We start from the raw sequence: 27,500 nt of genomic DNA on the forward strand, positions 1-27,500 counted from the left end.
CAAAACCATATAACGTCACTATTATTAAATATTTCAATCTTTTCCAGTTCATACTTATTTTCATATAGCAGAATGGTCAATACTTTCTTACTTTCTAACCTCAATCACAATCTATACCTCTGATCTCATGTTAAATAATATACTTTGTTTCTTTATATTTTTTAATACTAATTTCCATATAGAAGTTTCCTTGTTCTTTCCATACTTCCTTAAACATTTCTAATCCGTCTGTTTTTAAAGTCTGTTGTATTCTGTATATTTAACGATGATAAAGAGGAACTAAGTCACCCCGAGTCATTTGTAACGAAGTATACCGCTTACAACATTTTAACCGTCAAAACAGGACGCATCCATATCCATCATATGCATTTTATGAACCGAGTGAGTTTATCGTCAGCTCAGAATAAGTTGAACGTGAAGCATTTAGTTACACCACATTATCACTATCAGTTTACATCCCAAACGTATATATGCGTATGTGCGTGTGCATACACTGACAACTATACGTATGTATTTATGTACATGCATGTATACGTGGAAGCTTGGGTGCAAAAAGAAACAGGAAAAAATGAGACTTCTTGATATTGAAATCAGTGTTAAAATATATTTTGCATTAAAGTGAAACTTCAAATTTTGTGACAGTCTCTTCCATCGTTGATGAGAATTTGAAGAATAAAAGAAGGGAAATAAGAATATTAAGTTAATGAAAACGAAGAGTAAACATTTGAATAGATGTTTGAGTATATGCGAATTCAATGAAATATGAAATGTTATTAGGCAAAGGCAAAGATGAAAATCAAACATGAAAAGTTCTTATTTAAACAGTTAACAACAGATTATTTTAGATCATTCATATCAACAGGTATGTCAACAACAAATATTTCATATCATTCATAACACGTCTTCATGCTCAAATGCTACAAAGTATTACAATATTAAAGAAAACTTAACAAAAATGTGAGAAAGCAAGTAATACAGTATATTGGTTTCAAATTTTGGCACAAGGTTAGCAATTTTGGAGGAAGGGTTAAGTCGATTAAATCGACTCCAGTGCTCAGCTGGTAATTATTTTATTGAATCCTAATCCGAAAGAAATGAAAGCCAAAGTCAGTCACGGTGGAATTTAAACTCAGATCGTAAAGACGGGCGAAATGGCGCTTAGCATTTTGCCCAGCGTGCTAACGATTCTGCCAACTCCTTGCCTTGCAACTAATACTATATATTGAGAAAAAGTATCGTTAACTTTCAAAATGAGCTCAGAACTCGCTCGGTTTGCAAAGCCATAAATGATAACACAGTCGGAATCACGATAAAGGAAAAGAAAGCTGAAGGAGCAGAATCATTGGTGATCCTACCCATTTCTCGTCACACTCAAGGATCATAAAAATTATTAAGAAAATCCTTGATTTATTTTTTGAGGTAGATGAATAGTTCAATTACAGCTATATAATATTTATATTTATCTCTCATAATAAAAACTACATGATTTTTCAGCTTAATCTTCTATTTCTAATCCACTAATACTACAAGCTTTAGCCTTTGCCAATTTCACAGTGATCCTCATATTGACATTATTGTTTATGAGAGGAAGTTTCTCTTGCTTTTCAAAAATACATCCTGGATAAAAATGGAATGGGGAATTTTGTTTGATATAGATATGGATATTTATGATCTGGAGTGGGGTATGTGTGACATTATTGTTTGATATATTTGCAATTTATTGTAAAAAGTGGTTCCAGACGTTTATATAGGGAGGTTTATCATGGATTATATCAATGTGAAATGCACCACACTTTTACGCTAAAATGATTTGTCCTACATACGTTCTGTAAGAATATATGAATACTTTTCAGTGAACAATGAAGACAGGTTTACATGTAAAGCGTTGTTTTCTATTTTTTTTAATGTAAGTTTAAAGTTTACTGTGTAAAATGAATTCATAATAAAATTGATTTGTTCTGTTGTAATAGTCAAATGAATTGCTGATATCGAAGATCATGTGCCTGTGACACTGATACATTAATCCGTGTCTAGCTATCTCCCTAGTTAGAACCAAATTGCCTGAGTGCATGTAAAGTCTTCACAGCGTTAAACATTTGATCAAGAGACAGTCTTTTCCTATTTGCTTAAGCCACAAAGAAAAATATGTACCAGTCCCATGGAATCCAGACTACCGACAGCTGAACTTCTATAACATGGCTTCGAGAGCTAAATCTTAATTACAGGTTTGTTTCAGTTGTAGAAATTATTTTCCAAAGGTTTCTAAGTCTATAATCCTTTGAACTACCTCACTAATTGACTCAATTTGTTTGTACTTCCAATCATGTAGGATTATTAAATCTATTTTTAGCTCCGTAGCTATTTCCCTTATTGATATCGCAATAATTAATAATTATATGTTGTTTAATTACAAACTGGGATTAAATGATTTGCCAAAATTAGCTGTGTTCTTATCTAATGCATATTATCGATTATATTAGCAGCTTCTACATGCTCTTTGCCAAAGAGATCTGAAAATGGTCTCTTACATAGATATATAAACCCTCTCGCCTGCATTATTATTAGAAATCAGTTTGTTTTTTATTTATTTCTACACAAATCTCAGATATTTCCCAACATTTTTCAACATTATTCTATGTTGAGAACTATGTGGCAATAGTGCACCTTGGAGTATATTTACCGATGTGACATACATTAGTTGCTAAATGATATTTCTGCTATGCTAGACGCGTTTAAATCAATATTAGTTGGTTTAAACACTCCTTTATTCATATCCAATCTTATCTGAAAGAGCACTGACAGGATTTGTTAAGACAGGCTCATAATTTGAACATTTTCATGCATTTTGGAGGATTTGAACTCTTCACTACAATCTAACAAGCCACGCATTTAATTATACATTTATTCTTATTTTTGATGTAGTTGAGTTGTGATATATCCTGAATTCAACCCAATCGGTCTGACCTTTTATCAAACTTTCAATCCTGTGGCGACTATACACTGAATACCGCCTTCTTTAAGCTAGTAGTGTGTGAATTATGAGAAATATGGCTGTTATTTCAAGCATGCTGAGGAACTGCATTAAAGTTCCCTCGTTGGCCCGATGCAGAGAGTTGTAACTAGAGATGACAGGTATTTACAGCTAAATAGACTGAATTAGTAAATACTATGTCAGTTATATCATTATAACTAATCCCAAGATTCCGAGTTCGATTCCAGGCAGCGACCTTAATGATGATGATAATAACAACAGGTTCGAAAATTCCCCGAGACACCTGATGAAGGCTGGAGGGTATATCAGCCGAGACGTTGTGCTAACAACAAACAAGACGAGGACAAATATCCGTCAATTGTAAATAATGTAAAGAAGAGATACGTTTTAACATGTTAAATGGGAGGAAACTAGCACCAATTGAAAACATTCTTCTTCAACGAATAATAAACAATAACTATCCATAACAGATTTATGTAAACAATTATTATATCACGTATTCATCTCTCTTTCTTTTCTAAATGTCACATGACATATTCAGCGGACAAGAGCTTCTATGTGATCTTCTCGTGCGACTGCCACGTAAGTTTTATGCATGAACGTTAACCAGTTAATTTGTACGTTAACGAATAGCGTTCTGAGCCACACTCCTACTTATATATATATATATGTATGTATACAAACCATCCATCTGGGTTTGGACTTAGAAGATTTAATAGTCATAGATATAATTATAATTACAAATTAATGAATTACAGCACAGTACATTATTGAATATATGCAGTTCTTAGAAGTTATATATATATATATATATATATATATATATATATATATATATATATATATATATATACATATGCCGGTTGTTTATATTCTGAATTTAAATCCTACTGAGGACAGTCTTGGTTTTCATCCTTCTGGGATTTCTGAAATGACATAACAGTCAAACTCTGCAGTAGATTTAGACGACTGGCTCCTCGCCACAAATTTATAACCATGTTCCTACTGTTCCTATGTTAGAAATTATAGCTCTTACATAGAAATTAGATTTATTCAGCAGAATTTTGATTAAAACTGTTGAGCAAGATTTCAGTCTACCTCAAAACAGTCTTACAAATGACTAGTAAGGGTTCCAAATTTTGGCACAAGGCCAGAAATTTTGGGGAGGGGATTAAGTCGATTACACTAACTCCAGTGTTCAACTGGTACCTATTTTATCGACTTCGGTGGAATTTGAACTCAGAACGCAAAGACAGACGAAATACCGCTAAATATTTCGCCTGGCATGCTAAAGATTCTGTCAGCTCGCCTTCTTATTAATTGATTATATTGGTTTTAAATTTTCGAACAAGGTCAGCAAGATCATAGGTAGAGCGTAAGTCCGTTACATCGGGCTCCAGTGTTTAACTGGTACTTATTTCATCGATCCTGAGACGATGAAAGGTAAAGTCGACCTCGGCGAAACACAAATGATTAATATTAAAATGTAGAAACCATTATAATAGCGAATTGATCAACGGTGTAGTTTTGTTCAACAAACTGACCTTTAGCGAAGCAACAAAGTATATATGGCGTGCCATCTTCGTTTAATCCAACCAAACAATTAACAAAAAATGTTTCATAATGAGCTTCATTAAAATGCTAATCTATGTTTCTCAAAAAGGATTAATAGCAAATAAAACGACAGATTCTATCACGATATTAATTTTTCTTTAAAAACGAAATGTTTAATTTATTAATTACAAATGTATGAAGAAAGGAAAAGCAAAGAAATTGTCATATCATATAGCTTATTGATGCAATGCCGGATCAATGCAAATAGTTGGCTGCGGGGTCGGGTTCGATCATGCAGACAGGCTACATTTTATACATGTAGGATTCTTTCTAATTAATTTTGAAGAAAATATTGGTAAACTTATCAGTTGGAATACATTTCTTCTTCTTGTGGTGCCTACCGAACTTACCTTGCTGCACATATACAATAAAATGTTCGCTTGACCAACTAAAATTAGCCATCAAACTTTTCAAATCACATCTTGCTGCCTTAAAAAAAAGGAAAGACGCCATGGATAATGTACTTCAAGACACACTATGTATAAAGATAAAAGGAAAACTGGTCGTGGTTAGAACTCTTGATCGTGACTCTGACCTGAGACTAAAAAACAACAGCTATGATAGCAGTTGTCTCTCTGATTAGTTTTTTTCTTTCTGAGTAGTCATTTTGATTGGTTGATTTACAGCTGATTGGATCTGGGATGTTTAGATCAGTAGTCAATTCTTGGCTATAGAAGATAACTCCGTTTAAGTGACAGAAAGTGGAGAGCTACTCTCCTGAAGTGTACCCCTCTCGCTGCTGTTCTAGCCCAGGACCACCAACTTACCGTCCGGGTCCGTGCAGATTGAACGTATCTCGAGACTCTGACCTGTCCAAAATAGCATTGCGATTCCGCCTCTCATTCCAGGTCGATTCAGAGATACGTAAATCTCAAGGTTATCATAAATGTGCCTCATGGCCCATGCGTCGGAAATTCTTCTCGCTGATGGCTAGGAAAAAAAGGAAGAAGAGAAGATGGAAACCTACCCAAACGGATTTTCTGTAAGCAGTCAAGTGTGTTAAAATGATTTCTTTGTGTGGAGTTCCTTGGTGAAACTCTGAAGTAGTCTGTTCAAGGTCTTGACACTGGGGTTCCCAACATCATGTGAGAGATTCTCTTTCATTTCCCTATATTTATCTACTGGCAGCCTTACCAATTTCTCGTCCTCCAGAATTTTCACTTCTTTTTCCGAAAGCCTGCCCTCTGTCTCCATTTCTCTTCTTTGTTCTATGAAAGAGAGAAGTCCTGTATTTTTTCTTCTTACTAACACAAACTTGGAAGTGGGTGCAATTTGTTGTTGATATGGTTAGAGTTGTGTATTTAATTGGCGTTGTTTTTGTTCAGGTTATTGTTGGTTTTGTGAGATCTCAAGAGCAGCCCACGAAAATCTTCCTTCTTTTGGAAAATTTTTCTTTGAATTTTTTTGTGTTTTTGGTATTCCATTATTTACACGTTTTTGTTTTTGTAATTCGAAACCTTATCGTCTTGTGCCGTCCAAAAGTTTTTGAAAGTATTCTTGTAGTTGTTATAATAATGGTTGAATTTAGAGAACCCTTTGAAATAGATAAATAGATAGATATACTTCAAATATTAGATAAAGATACTTCAAACAAGTATCGTATCAATTATAGGAAGTCAGGATCGCAATCTCTCTTGTTTGTGTATCACCTGAAAGTCATACGTCACACACCATTTTGAGGTTTCAACTACACAATCGGTCGTTTCAGGTATTTTTTCATATTGACATTTCCAGGTTAGTTCTAAATGTTACGTCACTAATAGGATAGAAACTGTTAAAAATCACAAACTTGACATAAAACATTATAGTCGCCACTAATTTTTTGTTAAATGTTTTATGGTTTTGATTCTTTGATTCCGTCAAACATGATAATCTCAAAGTGATATTGCGCTATTTTCGTTGGTTGGAAATTTTAAAATGTCACTCTGAACATTAGGCCACAAGTAAATATTTTACACGAAAAACTCCCCTGTGTCTTGCACTGTTTTGTTAATTAATTATTTTCTCTGAAAGATATCGTTAACTATATTATTTTATAGCCTCTCATTAAGGTAACATTCCGACAGTAGAATTCTGTTGAAGTCACTGGCGAATTCGGCAACAGGGTTAAAACCTCCGAAGTTGTTTTTCAAAGGGAAAACGCTTTTAATTACTATCATGTTCTGTAGCATTGACAAAATGCCGCACACATTTTTAGGGGACAGTCGATTAAATTCATCCCTAACTAATAATTATTTAATCGATCCGGAAAGTTGAAAGGCAAAGTCGATTCCAGTAGGATTTGAACTCAAAAGATGAAAGGGGATGAATATAATACCACATGCGAGACATTTTGTCCCTTATTCCACAGTAATCTACCGGACTAGTACTACTACTACTACTGTTGTTGTTGTTATTATTATTATTATTATTATTATTATTATTATTATTATTACATGCTTTATTAGTTAGCAAGTATGTCAAACTTTTACTCAGAAGTTTGGTGACAAGTCTTCTAAAATCTCAAAAATCTTTCTATGGATTCCTGCAGAACAAAGGAGGATACTTTTCTGCGGGTCAACAATGCAGATCCCAATTCCAGTCTCTTTCAGTCTCTTAGGTAGCAGTTTGGGTGTTGTGCCAAGTGCATCAGTTACCACAGGAATAATTATCGTCTTAGTTTTCCACAATATCTTCATGTCTCTAGTTAAATCCAGATATTTCACATTTTTCACAACTTCTTTGGTACCCAGTGGCTTATCGTATGGTATTGTACTGTTTCTTACTCTGCTTCTTTCTCTTGTTCGCTATAATCATATCAGGTCTTATTGCTTCATTAGCATGATCAGTCCTTATGGAGAAAGTCCATAAAATCTTGTAATTCTTATTTTCTATCACAGCTTCTGGCCTGTGTTCATATCACTTTTCTACTACTTTGAATTTACAAAATCGGTTAATATCCCAATGTATCTTTTATCTACACAGTCATGTCTGTGCTTATACTCTTTTTGTGTTAGATTACTGCATTCATTCAGTAGGTGGTTAATACTTTCGTCTCGTTTCCAAAATAAAAAAAGATTTTATATTTGCTCTCTGATTGAATTTTATTAATCTTTGCTTTATCAAATTTGTCTTAATGGCTTATTCCTGAGAGGCTATAATTAAATATAGGACTAGTTAAAAACTTCCAAAATAATGGTTTTTCTCACTTTTTCCCATTTCTTTGGTATCGACTCTGCTATCATAGCAAATTCCAATATTTATGATCTTGCCCTGTTTGTTTATTTTGTCCTCGATATTTATATCTGATCTTCTTGCCTCACTAGTATGGTTGGTCTTTATGGCTTAGTCCTAACTATTATTATTATTACTATTATCATTATTATTGTTGTTGTTGTTGTTGTTCACTTAACTTCTGATTTATCTATGCCGATGTCACATCTCAGCTCCATCACGTAGCTCAGTGTCGCAACACTTTCCTCAACACATGAGCCGTTCCAAATATTGCTGCTATCTGAATACTTCCTATGAAGTTTAGTATTTGCACCTTGAGATGGTCCTAATTGTAACTATCACAAAAGGTACCACACTCACTTTTGAGGTTCCATGGACACTTTTCACTTTCAATCCTAAGTTTTGGTACTTCCGGACTTTCTCGTCCTCTATTTTTTACAATAGTCTGGTCTGTAGGCATGGCTATGTCGATGCACTTCATTCTTTGGACTCCTTCAGTAGGAGAGTAATATCTGGTCGGTTATGTTGAAGCTTTTTGTCTCTGTATATTGGCATATCCCATGTGAGTTTTACCCGTTCATTCTCTGCTACTGGCAAAGCTCGGTTCTCATACCACTTTCTGGAACATTCTAGCCCATACTTTTTGCACAACTCTCAGTGTACTTGAACAGCTATTTTTAGACTGGATTTTAGTCCTATCATCAAAAGTGTGTCGCAGGACGGTTATGTCGCTTTGCGCGCACGTTGGTTATGTCTCTAATCTATAATCTTACCTGGTGTCACTGCTACGCCAGGAATTTCTGAAAGCTGACCATAATACCCGGGTTGAAAATTCTCGCTACAGACCTGTTGATATTCATCGACACCCAGAGTTTCCTCCAAAATGTCGTCGCTCTTTTGTACCTCTAATCCTCTGTAATATGCTCCCTTAGAATTTTCATCTCATTACCTGAGCTTTGAGCGCCTGACAAATCTCCAGATGATAAACCTCCAGTTCTTCGTAAGAGAGACGAGCTGTACAGAAACGTGTCTGATACCATTTCTAGAGTGCCTTCATTAATTTCATCTCTTTATATTAACTGTCTACCCATAACTACGGAAACTGTAGTAGTTAAAAGGTGAACTGGGAACAGGTGAACTGTTGGAGTATGGTCACTCATTAGTTTAAAGGCACCACTTTTGTTAACTCTCACATCCAGCACCACTCTCCAGATTTAGAAAGATCCTCCGAGCCTTTTGAACTAAAAACCTCTCCGAAACAGCACTTCTACTCCACTTGCAGATGCAAACCAATTATAAGAGGCATATACCGCAGAGTTATCGAAGATGGTTATGAACGCGAACGTTCCGGAAATTTCAGTCTCGCCGATAGCTACTATATCTACATCAGTGGTCACTGAGCAAGTGATCTTGCTTCTAAAACATTCCCAGTTCACGTAAATTTATTCTTCTTACTCTGACTTAAGCTATGATGATCAGAAAAATGAAGAAAATATCAGTTTCTTTAGACTTGTGAAAAACGGGCAACCTAGGTGTTTCGTCTGTCAATTCTGTTCACTATCTCACTTCAGACAAATGTTGGCCGGTTGTCCCGTAGGTCCAGTCTCAGTCAGTGACTGCAATGGATTCCAGATCTACGGTTAAAGTAGATCTGGAAAGTAAACTCACATAAAATACGAACGCATTATTATTATTATCATTATTATTATTATAATTATTATTATCCTCTTCTTCTTTCAATTTTGTTTCCATTTCTTGCTGAGTGTCTTCCCGACACCTAGGGCAAAGAAACTCATTGTATACATTGGTAGGCCATTAAAATAAAGACATTAGATTGTTCATTTACAAAGTCATGTAATAAAAAAAGGGAAGGGGAAGAAAGACAGGAAAGGAGGAAAACAAAAGAAAAATGTAAAAAGAAAAACGAAATAAAAGAGGGAAAGTAAAGAATATTTACAGCAACAATACTCTCCTCAATACGTGTGACGTACCAGTTAAAATAATCTTTTGCACTTCCTACATGGATGGGTAAGCCGGGGATCATCCTCAAATAATTTTCAGTTCTTTCGTTTATTATTCCAACTGCTCCTACAATCCCTGGTTTTGTAACCGTCTTGAGATGCCACATTTTTTCGATTTCAATCAGCAAATCTTTATATTTTCTGAGCTTATCAAATTCTTTTGCTGAGATATCATGATAACAAGGTATGCTCATGTCGATTTTATTGTTTTTGTCTTTCACAATATCTGGTTAATTAGTTTTTATGGTTCGATCTGTATGTACTGGAAAGTCCCAAGGAATCTTAACATTTTCTTCCTCAGTTACAGCCTCAGGGTAGTGCTTCCACCATTCGTCAGCAGCTTTGATTTTATAATGCCGATATATTAACCAGTGTCGATATTGGCCAATTCTGTCATGTCTTGATTTATAATCTAAAGGTGCTAAAACCGTACACCCAGAGATTAGGTGGTCCACTGTTTCAAGCTCATCGGTGAAGTATCGGTACTTTATGTCTTCTCCATTTTTCATCACATTGGTTCGGTATTACTATTCTTCTTCTTCTCATCATCATTTTTGATTTATTTGTTATCGAAGTTGTTTAATAAAAGTTAAAGTTTCCTATAATATGGCGTTCTTTATAACATCCTGTCCCCAAGACAGTGTTCACTGTCACAGTATTAACTGGTAATGTTTGTTTGTTTCCCTGGTTACAGAGTTCATTGTTTTAAGGAAAATTACAACCAAAAGTAGTAACAGTCATGTCTTTCTTACAGTGAAGTGACTACATTCTATGTTCGACTGGTGCCCACCTCCTTCACTACTGGATTGTACCACAAATTGCAGACATTGATTTATTCTAACTTAACATGGGAGTCTACATTTTCTGTAGAAGCGGAGAACATGCCGCCTGAAAAACTAGTAGTTTTTGTTTGGCTTCATTCCCAAATATACATATCGAAAATCTTCGATACACGTTTGCTTCTGGTTCCATGAATATTAATAACTAAAATCATTTAACGTTCTGTAGGATTATTGCTTTTTGAACAACATAAATATCCATTTTCATAAGAAATAGAGATGTTTGCTTTTAAGACTTGGCTCTAATATATCACTGGTATTGGCACCAATTCCTAAGAAATAAAGCAAAATAAAGATGAGGTAACTAAAACATCAATGTGTGGTACATTGCTCAAGTTTTGTACAGGATGTCCACAAAGTCAGGCTACATGGAGTAAATAAAATCATAACATAAACAATTAAATATAAGAAATAATAATTTCTTAAAGTATGTGTTTATCACCATGTACCCAGACTTTGTGGACACCCTGTATTTATGGTTTAAGACAGATCTAGATTTAAAGATTAAAATTTCACTCTTCTATTTTAACCAAACTATTGTATTTAGGGACCACGTCTTTCAATGAGGAAAATCAAAGAAGAATTATTCATTATTGAAGATGAAGGCTTTGTCGATTATTTCTCTCTTTCTGTGCATTAAAATTTTTACCGATTCCGCACCACTTTGCCTATTTGGCATCTGAGTTCATTTATATCGTTTTCTTTGAAGACTTCGTTAGTATTGTCGGCCTTTATCTCGATCATACTCTTGCTTATTTGCATATTATTTGCATATTATTTGCATGCTTTCTAATTGCACATGTGATAACACTTCTTTATTTTTTCAACTGTTGTTTCAGAAGGAAGGATCTCCAGTTTCAAAGTCACTGGACACATAGTTGGCTAATGCTAAATTAGCTCTTTTAGTTATCATTTTAGTCTTGTTTTTCTTTAACTCATTTTCAGTTAAAGTCACTTCTAACGTTGCCGATTGCCAACATCCACTGTAATTTAGTTTGTTTCATCAGTAAACCTACTTCAACCGTTGCCGAGAGCAAATAGTGAAAAGGTTAAACATAGGATAAGTCTCTTCATAATATTGTTGTTCCTAGAAATCTCTAGCTACAAAAGGAATATTGGAAATATCTGGAAAAGTAAACTAAAAGCAACCAGAAAATATAGACACAGCTCAGAGAAACAGTAGCGTTAAAACAAGCCAAAAGAAAAAAGAAAATCCGTGATATTATAAGAAGAGATAAACGAGTTTATAGACTTTCGACTAATTCGTTTTGGAGGAATTTACAAGAATGGTGACTTCGCTGATCCGTAAGACATTATCAGATATGTTCATTGGCTTCGATACTTTTGTATAAGCAGAGTATATGTGTTGCGGGTGTTATGCGTGCGTATACATGCGTGCGTGTACATCCGTGCATGTGTATATACATACATACACACATTGATGCGTGTATGTCTGCATGTATGTGTTTTTGATTGTGTATATTGTTATTGATCTGCTTTGGAATATGGTTACTCAATCGAATGCTTCTATTCAAATTTGCACTCGGTGAAAAGTTACCAATGGTTTTGTTTGTTTTTATGTATCTTATCAGATTATCAGAGAACTTCTTTTTTTTGAGATATATTAATAAAATGAAAACCGTTTATGTTTTCTGCTCAAAATTTCGCCACTTCTCCAGGAGATAATTTAAAATAGCTTGTTTTTAGGATCTTACCATCTTTTCTCAGTAAGTGTGAAATTATTATAAAAACAGCAAACAAATGGTTGGATTTGACCAAAACCCTACCTATAGACTGATTATTATATATTGATTGGTGTTTCTTATCCTAGAAAAACTGAGTAATGAACGTTATCTGGGAGATCGATGAGGTAGTACAGAAAACAAAATTAAATGGCTTTCAATATTTTGTTCAATATCTGCGCCGTTGATAGCTCAAATCTTGCAATGGTCATCTTCCACTTCAATTTTCCTAAGAAAAATAAAATATCTACAATACAAATGTATGTAAATATATCTGTAGTAGCTTTCGGTGCTGATTCTCAAGTTTTTGTATATGGACAGATTTCGTAAGTTTTCTTTTTGTAATACAGCGGGAACGCGTGATATTGATGAACTTTTCACTTTCTGCAAGGAAGATTATGCTGACATTTGTTTAGTTCAACCTCTGTTTTCGATTTAGAGAAAGCCACATGAACCGGATGAATATGTCATTACCACAGTTACTGAGACAAGCTTTACAACTGTGTTATTGTTTCACTCTTGACGTATGGAGGCTTTTGAGTTTTACATATCGTGAATCCGCTCAACTTCACTTTTTCTCAATATTTCCTGTTTTGTGAGAGTGATTCTCAGATTAGGGCATTCGTTCAACATAGCTCTACTTCAGTTTGTCACTGAAATAAATCATTAACCCTCTATTGTTGTAGAGGTTGGCTGCTTAGCGGATCTTTCGTCTTTTACCTTTTACTTGTTTCAGTCACTAGATTGCAGCCATGCTGGGGCACTACATTGAAAAATTTTTAGTCGAGTAAATCGATCCCTAGGACCTAATTTTTTTAAAGCCTGGTATTTATTCTGTCGGTGTGTTTTGCCGAACTGCCAAGTTACAGGAACGCAACCATACCAGCAACAGTTGTTAAGCGGCGGTAGGGGATAAGCACAAACACAAATACACACACACACATGTATATATATATATATATATATATATATATATATATATATATATACAACAGGCTCCTTTCAGTTTCCGTCTACGAAATCTGCTCGTAAGGATTTGGTTGGCTCGAGGGCATAGTAGAAGACACTTACCCAAGGTGTTACGCAGTGGGACTGAATTCGGAACCATGTGATTGGGAAGAAAACTTCTTACTATCCACCCACGCCTGTACCACCGTGAAAATTTCATTAAAATCTAGTTGGAAAGATATCATCTAAGTCCAACTATTTTTGAAACTACAACTTTTCTACTCAGATTTTACATTTAAATTTTCACCTGCAAAAAATTAATGCATTTGCTTATGCCAATAAGTGTTTTTGCATAAGTCTGAAAACTGGGCTTTTCTCACAGAGACACAGACCATCTAATTCGTATTCTGCAAATCTAGTGTGTAAGTGGAACATTGAAAATATGTAAGAATTTTCTGAATAATAGTTTTACAATCTAGCTTTAAATGATGGAGCTTTGTTTCTTTGTTACAAAAAGGATATCTTCACTAGAGGAAGAATTACAGAATTATGAAGTATATATAAACATATATACATGCATACATAGATTTACAGTGGCCCACAATAAGTTTTTAGCCAAGTGAATAAAACAGCAATCATGTTCAAAGTTTAATAACTCAAGAAATACCCAACAGAATTGTCTGAAAAATTGGTGGAGCCATCTTTTGCAAGTTTCACACCTTTTACCTCGTCTTTCATTGTTGCGACTAAACGACAATAGTTTGATCCCTGTTATTCTATGTTTCCAATGTAGAGGCGCAGTGGTTAGGGCAGCAGACTCGCGGTCGTAGGATCGCGGTTTCGATCCCCAGACCGGGCGTTGTCAATGTTTATTGAGCGAAAACACCTAAATCTCCACGAGGCCCCAGCTGGGGATGGTGGCGAACCCTGCTGTACTCTTCCACCACAACTTTCTCTCACTCTTTCTTCCTGTTTCTGTTGTGCCTGTAATTCAAAGGGTCAGCTTTATCCCACTGTGTCACGCTGAACATCCCCGAGAACTACGTTAAGGGTACACGTGTCTGTGAAGTGCTCAGCCACTTGCATGTTAATTTCACGAGCAGGCTGTTCCGTCGATCGGATCAACTGGAACCCTCGACGTCGTAAGCAACGGAGTGCCAACAATAATATGTTTCCAAGAGAGTACTTTTGAGGTCTACCACGGACGTAACTTTGACAGAATTAGCTCGAATTTGTCAAGATACTTCCAGACATGCTCGATGGGGGTTCAAGTTGGGGCTTTGAGGTATCCACTTGAGGGACTTGATGCCATGTTTCCTTCCAGAAACTTTGCTCGTATGGCATGGTGCTTCATCTTGGAAAAAGAGAAGTGTTCTTACCCATTTTACCAGTGTCGTAAATCGGAAGCAGTCCTTTCTCTAGTGTATCACAGATCCAACCGGACAGGCCCCCAAACCATGATTCAATTCCTGCCATATTTCACGGTAGCTTGCAAACATTCAGTGTTGTCCCTCCATACATAGACTTACCTTGAGTTCGAATATTGGCAAAAATTACTTTTATCCAACCACGCTACGGCCTGCCAAAATTCATCTTCCTTGTGTTCGTGCTCCCTAACCCAATCATAATTTTTCCCTTTGTTGGTGTCTAAAATCAATGGTTTCTTTCTTACAATTTTTTTTTTCCATATCTTAGTCCTTTTAAGATTTTTCTTACAGAGTATGATAACATTTCCATGTTTGCAACCTCACTGGCGCTAAGCTGGCGGTTTCTGATGATTCCCCTCTTCAGTGCTCTATTTTCTCTATCCGAAATGATATTCGGCCTTCCAGAGCGAGGTTTCACATGTCAATGTCCTTTTTCTTTAAACCTTTTGACAATATTATTAACAGTCTGATGATTTACCTTAAAAAAATTTACTATTTCTTTCGACTTCCCGCACTGATAGCATCCTTTGATTTACTCTCGTTTGAACACGCAAATTTCTGCAGTTCTTTTCACTTCCATTGGGAAATATCATTAATAATTATCTCTCAAGCGCAAAAGACGAGAGAAAATTCAATGTAAAATACAAGAAACATGTTACAAATTGTGAAATCTCAAAAATTCAGGGTGGCTAAAAAACTTATCGTAGGTCACTGTATACATATATTTTTGGAAACATGTATACATAGTATGTTGATAGGGTTATACTCCAAGTTGTGTCCTCATGAAGCACGTCTGTATAGTCTGGTATTCCAAAGTAAATTTGAATATGTTATATTTTACATGAGAGTTGAAAATAATGAAGAATACTATTAAATGTGAGAAAATGTTTGTTGCAGTGTAATTAGATATTAAAACAGAGAACTGAAAAAAAGTTTCTGGCAATATTTATTTCACATTACTTATAGGAGTCACAAGTAGATAAACATGTAAGACATCTCTTACTGGTAATTCTTCAGACCGATAATTATTAATAGGGGATGTTTTTTTCTACTTGTATACTTATATAACTCCTGTTAGTAATGAAACATACATAATGCGAGATAAATAATAGCAAATAATTTTTTCCAGTTTTCCGTTTCACTACATGCATACACGAATACATAAGTATATTCATAGATACATTCAGAAATACATGTATACATACATATATAAGTATATTCAGATACACGAAGACATGCCTACACACACACACACACACACACACACACACACACACATATATGTATAACTGGCACTCCGTCAGTTACGACGACGAGGGTTCCAATTGATCCGTTCAACGGAACAGCCCTCTCACAAAATTAACGTGCAAGTGGCTGAGTACTCCACTGACAAGCGTACTGTTAACGGAGTTTTCAGGGAGATTCGGCGTAACACGCAATGTGACAAGGCTAGGCCTTTGAAATACATGCACTACTCATTTTTGCCAGTAGAGTGGACTGGAGCAACGTAAAATAAAGTGTCTTGCTCAACGACACAATGCTCCGCTGGGAATCGAACTCACGACCTTATGATCATGAGCTATATCGATACATATATATGAATGTAGTAATATATTGAATACACTTGCCACTACTAAAATTTTTATTTGTAAAATTTTTGAATTTCATTTTATTTTTTAAGCTAAAACCTGGAAGAAATTCGAAAACAAAAACTCTAGAAATCTCAAGAATATTGATTTCAAATTTTGGCACTCAGCCAGAAATTTCTACAGTGCTCAACTGGTACTTATTTTATCAACCCCGAAAGGATGAAGGGAAAAGATGACCTTGACGGAATTTGAACTCAGAATGTAAGGACGGTCAAACACCATTAAGCATTTTGTCCGACACGGTAACAATTCTGCCAACTCGTCGCCTGAAAAAGAAAAAAAAAAAACTCGTTAGAATTTTGTTGAAACGTTTCTGGCCAAGACGAAGTTCGAAATAGAAAATAGTTTGTGTTCAGAAAAAGAAAATTTTAGGTAAATTGATAAACATCTCAAAAACGACACTAACTGCAAAAGTAGAAACAGTGGAGAAGATGAAAAAAAACGTTCTGATAACAATGGCAGCTAATGCAAACAAAGTTAAATAAAGATGGACTGTTAAGAAGGGATTATCGAAACTGTGCAACTGTATTTAATTGCTTTTGAGAAGAGATTATTTGAGTTGGATAACTAGATTTAGTTATTTAATTAGATTTAGCATTTCTATGTTCCGGTGTGTGTAGTTTATTTAAATATTATATTAATTTGCATGGTCACAGCTGGTCGACTGCAACAAGTAAAAGAATTAAAGAGAATTTAGATTATTAAACCTATTAAAGAGACACAGGCAGCTAATGATTGCCATAATTATACAGCAATTCTGAGAATTGTAACTTGTAATAATTCCATTACTTACGTATGCATTGTTAAATACTGCTGTTTGTACTTCGTTAGTGTCATACATTTTCCAGTGACTTTAAACATCGCTGTCATTTGTATATTTATATACAAGTTTAGAGTCACCTAATATTTATTTCAAATTCTGGCACAAGGCCAGCAATTTCGGGGGAGGTGGTAAGTGAATTGACTCCAGTATTCAACTGGTACTTATTTTAACGACCCCGAAAGGATGAAAGTTAAAGTCGACTCGGCATTTGACAGACGAAATGCCACTGAGCATTCTACCCGGTGTGCTAACGATTCTGCCAGCTCGCCGCCTTAAAATTGCCTAATATTGAGTTCTGATTTGGTTCAATACTCAGATTTATGATAGCCAGAAAAAAATGTGACGTTGTGGTATTCATGTGCATTAGTAGTGTAAAAGAAATAACTCCGATTGAAAAACAAAATTGAATCATGGGTTCGACTAAACATTTCTTGTGTTATCGTGCTCGTTTCATAAACTTAAAACTGTGTCTATTTTATCACTTCAATATAAAATTATAATTTCCGTATATTTACATATATGTCTACAGAATTATTTCTTTGCATCAGTTAATTCACAAACAGATCAGCCGTTCTGTGTTTTATAATTAAACCGGATTCCCTTCACTAATTCTTATAGACGCAGCAATTCTTCTATAATGAGTGATGTGACCAAGTGATTATAAATATCAATTAAGTAGAACGTCTCGATGTGTGTGTGCGAGTGAGAAAGGATAGTTGGGCAGAAAGAAAGAGAAACATATCTACTGTAAGCTACTGAGTAGTAGATGACTTCGTCTTCATTTATACTGTTGGTTGTAAATTAACCGAGTGAAACCTTCTCTCCCTACTATAGTTGGGAAATTCTGAAGTTTCTAAAAATAAATTGACGAAACGCGTCAATTATAAAGCTAATCTTACGTCCAATGGTAATCTGTACAATTCTATTTATAGATTGGTGAACTGGAACATTTCAGATCTAACTGACATTGACTTGAGAAACATCTCAGTACTGGCAGGTAAATCCAAACTTTGGAGATTTTAGTTCAAAATTTATTTATTTATTTATCCATCAATCTGTCTGCCTGCCTATCTACCAAACACACCACTCACATACAAGTATATATAAATACATACAAGCATACATACATGCATACATACATATTGATACACACACACACACATATATATATATATGTACAATGTTTATATAATTTACATATGTGTGTGTATATATATATATATATATATATATATATATATATTCTGAGGTCTTTCTGGCTGGGACCCATGGATAATTTCCTGAAATCTGTGATTGGCAGTGATACCGGAAAGCATTGCTAGTTCGAGGTAATCTTTACAGATACGGATGTTCCGTTAGCCGGACCCGTCCAAAGTGCGCCCAGAGCGACGAAACCGTTCTTGCACGGCCTCGTCCAATGTCCGGTCATTGCTGACTTGTAATGTTGAACATGTGCTATCACTTGTAGCATGGATCCAGCTCTCAGTTGTGCCCACTATGAAAATATCCAGCTACCTTCCTTTGGCTGAGAAGGACAGACAATGTTTTATTTTGTTTACATTTTCAAAAACAACTAAGAGTCAGGGCTACGCAGATGGAATAAATACCACAAGGTATTTCGTTGGAAGGAAGTGATTTATCATTTTTTTTTTGCTGTTTCTACCTACTCACCGTAAAGCACCAGTGAAATTTACACACTTCGCCTCACACATAAACCCACGTGCGGACGCATATACTCCCATACTCGCAGATATATATATATATATATATATATATATACATATATATATATATATATATATATATATATATATGTATATATACACGATGGGCTTCCTCACAGTTTCTTCCTGATAAATTCCAATCAAAAGAAGTAACTGTAGGCTGATAGAAGACGCTTGTTCAAAATAGTGTGAAATGGGATTTCAGTGACAACTAAGAAGCAACTTTGAAATGACGCAGCTCTGCTAGTAATATTGTTTCATCATTTTAATTTTTAAAGAACGAAAGCTAAATAAGTGTTGGAATGAATATTGTTTACTTTCATTGAAAATGTCTGACTATAGAGATTGTATATATTATTTTAGAAAACAGTTCTACTTACAAAACACAAATATACAAACATTTCTTTTTCGATTTTACAATTTTATACAAATCCATAAAATCGTTATGTTTTCTTTCAAAAGAGGTTATAAATAGTTTGGATGCAAGATACGAGGCGTCATACTGATTTTATTATTGGTGGGTATTTAGCTTTCTTATAATACAAGTAGTATCAACAGTCATGGCGGTGTGGTTAAATAGTTTATTTCATAGTTCTAAGTTCAATCCCACTGTTCTCTACCAACATCTCCTATTGATCATAAACTTTTCATTGAAATATTTCCTTGCCTTTTGGCTGGAATGTCGTAGACGGTTCATGTCATGTGATAAATAATATGTTAAATACATTAAATAAGGTATTTAATTCTGATATCGGTACAAGGCCAGCAATTTCAGGGGTGGGGTACTTCGGTTACATCGACCCTAGTGCTTCACCTAGTGCTCAAGTGGTACTTATTTTATCGTACCTGAAAGAAATGAAAGGCGAAATAGACCTCGGCGGAATTTGAACTCAGAACGTAAAGACAGACGAAATACTGCTAAGCATTTCGGCCGGCGTACTAACTATTCTGCCTGTTCGCTACTTTATTTAATTCTGATATTATATACACTCTGCAGAATTTTAAATGCTATTCAGTGTTCTACAATGTTAGTAATGCGAACACCGTGTGATTGTACAAAAGAGTTTTTTTTTAATAGATTACACATCTAAGTAAAGACCTTTCCGTATTTTGAAGTGGATTCCACTAGGTTGACTTTATATTAAATATAATTAAAATAAAGTCAAGTAGCTCCTCTCAACCAAGAAGGTCTTGAGGATCTCATCATACTTAACCATATAAAAGCTTTAATTTATCTTTGATGGAACATTCCGTTAAGGATGAAAGATGCATGTTTGTGAACATATGAACATGCGAACATGTTTGTCGTATACAGGTAGGTGAATGTGACGTGAAGATATTGCCTGTGAGGTGTCAAGTGTTTCACCAAAATAATTATAGTCTAAATTCTATCATCACTGAATATTTGACAGTGTTAAATTCTGAACTATTAAATATCAACAACTTTGCATTGTACCAAAATGTCAAAACTGCAATGACGAAAGTAAAATTAATGCTGAGGCCCAGTTTCTCTCAGTTGCAGTAAAAATCGATAGGTTTTTTTTTTTTTTTTTTCATAGTTTCTTGTCGGTAGAAGTTTTAGCTTCCCTCTTGATCTAGGCGGTTATATTAGCACAGGGAACTATTTTATTAAGTCGTCAAGTATGAAATTTGTAGAAAAGAAAAAAATTTGCTAATGCTTTATAAATACAAATAATAGTTTTATTCATCAAAGTATGCACGTATATTGTCAATACACTTTTGCCATTTCAGCCCCAATGTGTAAAACGGTAATATCTTCTGTCAGGATGTAAAGTGTTGCTTGTGAAAAGTATCTAGCATCTCAGCCATTACTGATACAACACTACATGCGACTGTGTGTGGGGGTGTGCGCGCGTATATATACATACATACATACATATATATATATATATATATATATATATATATATATATATATATATATATATATATATATATATATATATGTATGTATATGTATTAAGGGTTGAGCAGAAAGAATACAACAAGGAGAAAAAGTTAGACGAAAGCAGAGCAAACGGGAAATTTAGACAAAGACACGATACACGGAATATTCGCAACTGAGTCTTCCTCGTCAGTCAATGACCCAAAATATCAGGGTGGTTTCGCGGCGCCAGTGCTCTTATTTGGCTACCGAGAAAAAGTTAGCGAATATATACTAAGACAGAAACAAACAAGACATTACATAAATACAACAGACAAAGAATTATGCATATATAACAGCACGAAGCCTTACGGCTATATACAACAGAAGAAAAAAAAAATAATAATTATACATATCACATAAATACAATAGAAAGAGCTTTGCAGCTATCGAACGAACTTAGTAGGGTTGCGCAACGATGAAATGGAATAAGTCCTAGTGTACGTAATAGGAACCCAGACCAGCATAATCAGTTTATATATATAAATGTATAGTGAACACTAGCAAACATACTTACATGTGTATATATGTGTGCATGTCTAACAATGTAAGATCTTTATTTGTCCCCAACTTGAAACAGCGTTTGAAAACATTATAGATCGTCTTGACTTTAAGCAGCAAAGTTACCACAAGCCTAGAATAATTAACGTAGTATGAAATCTGCAGTTTTTTCTCGTATTTTACCAACATGTTCGTGAGAAATGTTTTCCATTTCCTGCCGACCATCAACGAAATTTATTCTACTTTTCTGAAACTAAACACTGTGATTTGCTGTTGAACATATTACTTTCCTTTGATCAGGTTGCAGCTTTGGTTCATTAGTTTATAATTCTTTGTTAAATTTCTTCAATGTTGTAAAGTGTCTCATGCAGAACATCATAATGAAAGTTATTATGATGATTTTGTTTAACCTTCGGAAAGCCGAGCGCTAGACTGTTTAATCAAAGTGACATTATTGTTGTCAACTAACTTATCTAGATTTTTCAACTGAGTCTATTGTTTGAAATGTAAGAGATTCGGTTTTGTTATTCTGTCTTAACCCTTTAGCATTCAGATTACTCTATTATTTGTTCACATTGTTTCGAATTTATCCTTCATTATCTTGTAGCTTTGAAATTTAGATTACATGACTGTATATTTTTTTAGGCTAACATTGTAGGATAGGTGTGAGAGGCTGGATCTGGCCAGTTTGAGCATAAAAGAATATTTTGGCCGGATGTGGCCTGTTTAAATGCTAAATGGTTAATGCAAGTGAGTTAGAAATGGCATAATGTTGCAGCAAACTAACCAAAGCATTTTTGAAATGGTAGGTAACTGTGATACTGTTTTCATCTTCAAGAAGCTCTCGCTTGAAGCAATGCTTTCTCTATATGACACACTGTTGATCTTGGACTGGTGAACTTATAGTAAATCTTCGAAAAATGTTGGGCAATAAAACAGTATACGAAGATAAAAGCGCTCTTGCTGGTTTACTTGAACAAAGTAGAACCCTCTCAAGGTTTCATATTTAAGCAAACCAAGATGACAATATCCACGATTGCGTTATTTAATCCAACTCTGTTTTTTAATTCCAGGTGTATAAAGCTGTGACTTCAGACTAAAACAGTGGACATACAAAGAAATATTCTTGGTAAAGACTGAATAATACAAACTTGGTCGTAGTTTTCATAGAAAATATCTGTTACAAATTATTTTCTGCAATTAAGTAGACTCGTTGGACCGTTTTAGTTAGAAGCAGGTTGTCGTTTGTGGAATAGAAAGCTTCAAATGCACAAATGTACTTCATTGATTCTAAAGTGCTGTCCTACTGGAAATGGATCACTTTTTATTTTGTGTGTTGGTTTTGAAGAACCTACATATTAATATACGATTCTTCTTGACATACTTTCATACATTCTCAGTTGATTTGACTGACAGAGTTTAATAGTGATGAGTATGTCAACGACTTTTGACATCAATGAGTTGTAAGGTACGATTCCAATAAGTTTTAACAGGTTTTTGTTTTTGACACCCGTCTGCAAGTTGTATATGCTTTTGAGAAACACATAATAGTGGTGATAAACCTTTGACTAACAAACATTATGCATTCTCCTCTGCGAGAACAGATTTTCAAATTTCGAGCTCAAAAAGATATTCTCCTTTATACAAAGACTCCACAGCAAATGAAGTTATCTGAATTCATTTAGAACTCAATTCAATCACTTTGGTTATATGTAGATCGAAATAAACCTTTCACATCAGATGGGGAGTAATAATATATATGGGTCTTATAGATGTTTGTCTGGTAGTTTTGTAGCGAACCTGGAACAAACGGATAGTCATGCGTTCACAAATATTTAGACATACATGCATACATACGTATAGACACACACACAAACACACACACCATATCCTACTTGACGTGGATGTATTCTTAGAACACCGTAATACTGCGGTATTTACCTTGAGAAATTCTATCATATACACTCTTAGTGTTAAGAAGCACACATATATCGGTAGCAGACGAGAAATCGGCCAGCACCAGTGGCAGAACTGTTAGATCTTCTGATTTCAGCGTGTTTTTGCTTCAACAACAGCAGGCTTTCCTCGTCTGCTGCCGATATGTCAGTGCATCTTCGCTCTAAACATCTATCTGAGAGAGTTCTTCAGGGCGAATGCTGCAGTATTGTGGCATTCTAACGATACATCCATGTTAAGTAGGAGTGTGTATGGGTATGTGTATGTGTTTCCCGTTACTGCCTTTCCCAACTTGATATCAAAAGGGAAAACTCAAACAACTTAAATAGTTATTTCATATTTCCAAAAGAGAGTATGAAGCCATAGTAACTAATGTTGAAAGGGATAACATAAATCTTTCAACCTAAAGTGAAGTTGGATGGGAATAAGTTTAGCGGAAATTATCTTACTCAAAATAATACCCGAAACGCCAAATGGTATGATTTAATCTCATCATCACCGACACCTCAGCTTATGTCAAGAATAAGTTCTCTCTTCTTTTTTTCTGCAGAATGGGTTTGTCTTGATCATGGTATAGTTTACCGAGAACTTTTTGCAGCACCAGTAAACTGAAACATTGAGAAGAAGAGCAGCTATAATAATTAAATTCAAACAATGATTGACCAGGGCTGTATCTGGAAAGCTATGGATGTCTTCACGAAGTTCTACTGTCACAATCAAATATAGAACTGCTCTGCTAAGAATATAAATGCCATCTATTTCTTTTTAGATATCTTGAAATAAATACATTTCGTTTGTGGAAATGATTTAGTTGTTTTATTCGATATATACAATAACTACTTTGATGTCTGTTAAGCGTGTATAAATTGATCAAAATATTCTGTGTTACACATTCCACCATTTTGCCACTATTGTGTATTATCCAAAATCGGTAACTGGAAACAGGGAACACATCCCTTTGGGGCAATACTTGTTTATTATTCCACATCTCATTTTAATCCTCATGACTGTTATTATTAGTTTTATGTGCAACATCGTTAACATCTATATCTCCAATTCATTATATTCGAACGACATTTCAACCTCTTTGGTCCTAATGTTTCTGTTTTAGTGGACATAATATATCAATCCAAGGTTTTAGATGTGTTCCATTGATCTTTTGCTATTTTAGGTAAACTTGCACTGACACTATTGCTATTATTATTATTATTATTATTATTATTATTATTATTATTATTGTTGTTGTTGTTGTTGTTGTTATTATGGACTCATGTACTGTGAAGACAATTTTTTTTATCTCTTTGAGACTCGACTTTGTTCAATCATTATTAAATGGAAATTTCTTTGCAGTACTCGTCAATAAGGATTTTAATTATCTCAGAACAGCTTTCCTCGTTTCCCGGGATTCATTTTTAGAGATTTTTATTATATTTGTTTACAGGTTCCGACTATATTTCACATTCAATAGGTCTGACAGCAATGCTCACTTTAGAAAGTAAAATATTACAAGAGACGAAACAAGACGAAAAGAAAAACCAACACAAAAACAAATCACACCGCAAAATTAACAAAATGAAAATAATAAGGAATATTTTAATGAATAACAAGCAGAAGAAAAATATTTCGAACAATCCAGCAAATAATTTTGAAAATAGTGATAACTGTAGCAACAATTGCTCAGAGACAAACAAGTTGCTCATAGAGAGGTTGGATTAAAGTTAATCATGTTTCTTTCGTGACACAAACAGAAGTTTTAGATTTATTTTTGTGTTTACATCTCTTTCCGCTATAGCTACTGATACTAAAGCAATCGGGAACGCCCCTAAAAGATTCAAATGTAAACAACAACAAATATAGAAAATATTAAATGTAATTATTATTGTTATTAACAAAATATAATTACACAGCTGGACGCAACTATTTCGCAAGAAAAAATGGCGGAAATAAATATTGACTGGAGCATTCACTGTAGTAAAGGCAAACAACAAAGCACATACACGTAAACGTATGCAAATACACACACACACACACACACACACACAAACACACTGTGTGACAAATGAACGAAGGGAAAATAAGTTTCGTGGTATTTCCTTAAGAAATCAATATTTCTTTCATATTGAAACTGATGTCATGGTGTGTCTTTCCTACATAATTTATCACTATCTGCCAGTGTATGAACTCTGGTCTTCAGCTACTCTGGTACATGGTATGAGTAACATCTACGTACTACTCGGCCGACTAAATGCAAGCCTTAGAACTTCTCGGTTTGGGCTTACTTGGGACAACACAACACAACAATAGCAACATTTTCGACGACATTACGAATCTATCTTTCGAAAATAAACTCAGAGTTGTCGATGTTGAAGGAGATAGTTATATACGAAACGGCCGTCCAGAGCAACAAGAGACGCATTAAATGTAGACAAACCAGCTGCGAATTCAGTTAAGGGATAATGCCGGAACGAATTTATTTCTTTTATTTTCACATTTAAAAAGACTTCTTTATCTCTTCAGGCTTCTTTAACTTGATAACTTCTGTCTCAAGACGATGACAAAAAAGAAAAGTAGTTAGAGCAATACCATCAATAATAGTTGTGACAACGGTTAATCCAGTTCTCAAGTTGTTTTTCCTTTTCTTTTTCTTCTTTGGTAAAATTGATCGAACGAGGAAATGGTTGCACAGTAAAGGAGTGGGGTTGAAATATTCGACTAATTGAAATATTGAACTAATTGTGCAACAGAGGCATTCCTGGAAACTGCAACTACATGTTTGTTTGCAAGAACAATCATCTAATTAATGAAAAATGGTCCGATAACTCACTCAAAGTAAACCTATTTATTTAATGAAAACGCCATTATTATGGCAACATTTTCAATATTTTCCATATAAACGTAAAACCTTCATTCCTATTTTAAAAAAGAATTCTGTATTATTATTGTTGTTATTGCTGATTGTACTTTGCCATACTTCTCAAGGAATTTAATCGTTTTTATTTTCTTTTATATTGCAGGTAAGATAATTTCCTTGTTCGACATACGGTAAGCAAGGTAAATAAAGATATCTCGTTGACTGAGAAGTTAACAACTGGCTGCGCATCAGAGGGGAAACAGTGAACGAAGTGTAATATTAAAATCTTTACTTTCATTTTCGCTCTATTTTATAAATTCGCATGAGGATAAAAGAAATATTGGTTTATGTCTGATTTGGTACAAATTTGCTGTACTTATTGAAGGAAATAGATTGCCTCTTGTTCCTTCAGTCTTTATAAACTAAATAAACACAATGTCGACTTCTCACGGTACCATAAATTTATAGAAAAGTAGTGAGATCTAGTGAAGTTCCTGACTTTTAAAAAACCTTAATGATGTTACTGATATTGCTGTAAGAACCTTTTTTTTTGCGTCCTTTTAAAGCCTTGCCAGGCTCATGGGCCCGGTTTCCCAGGTTTTATGGCGTATGTGCCTCCCCCCACCCCATCTGGACGGAACGCCAGTCCATCGCAGCTTTACTCAAGAAACAGGAAGAAAGAGTGAGAGAAAGTTGGGGCGAAAGAGTACAACAGGGGTCGCCACCACCCTCTGCCGGAGCCTCGTGGCGCTTAGGTGTTTTCGCTCAATAAACACACACAACGCCCGCACTGGGAATCGAAACCGCGATCCTACGACCGCGAGTCCGCTGCCCTAACCACTGGGCCATTACGCCTCTAAGAACCTAAAGAAACTAAACAAAATAATCACATCTGTTTTCCAACATTCGCCATTACACTTGGTTTCATTTAACAAGAGACTCGATTGGAAAACCAGAAGCTATGTCGTTAAAAATATTGCCTTTTACTGGTTTCAACCAATGGATTGTGGCCATACTGGAGCACTGCCTTCTTGAGCATATCCGATTAATCTGAGTCTTATTTTATCGATGTGTACTTATTTCATTGACTTAGGAAGGATGAAGGCTAAAGAGTTGCAATATTACGCTCGGTTCTTTATTTTCTGAGTTCAAATTCTGCCGGGGTCGGCATCTCCTTTCGTCCCTCCAGAGTCGATAAAATGGAGTACCAGTCAAGTACTTAAGTCGATGGCATCGGAATCTCCGGCCAATTATT

At 34.9% G+C, this 27,500-nt stretch overlaps 1 protein-coding gene and 1 long non-coding RNA gene across 2 annotated transcripts in view; one reads left to right on the top strand and one right to left on the bottom strand.

Moving 5' to 3' along the window:
* Positions 1 to 27,500, top strand: part of LOC106873917 (potassium channel, subfamily K, member 13) — a 155,630-nt gene that overhangs the window by 45,864 nt on the left and 82,266 nt on the right. The window lies entirely within an intron of this gene.
* LOC149133327 (uncharacterized) lies at positions 15,266 to 18,315 on the bottom strand. Its single transcript, XR_016243668.1, has 2 exons — positions 17,239 to 18,315; positions 15,266 to 16,711 (listed from the first exon to the last, which is right to left on the bottom strand). It is a non-coding gene; the product is annotated as an uncharacterized LOC149133327 (long non-coding RNA).

This window comes from Octopus bimaculoides, chromosome 11, assembly GCF_046866305.1.
Source record: "Octopus bimaculoides isolate indiv1 chromosome 11, ASM4686630v1, whole genome shotgun sequence".
Lineage (NCBI taxonomy): Eukaryota > Metazoa > Mollusca > Cephalopoda > Octopoda > Octopodidae > Octopus > Octopus bimaculoides.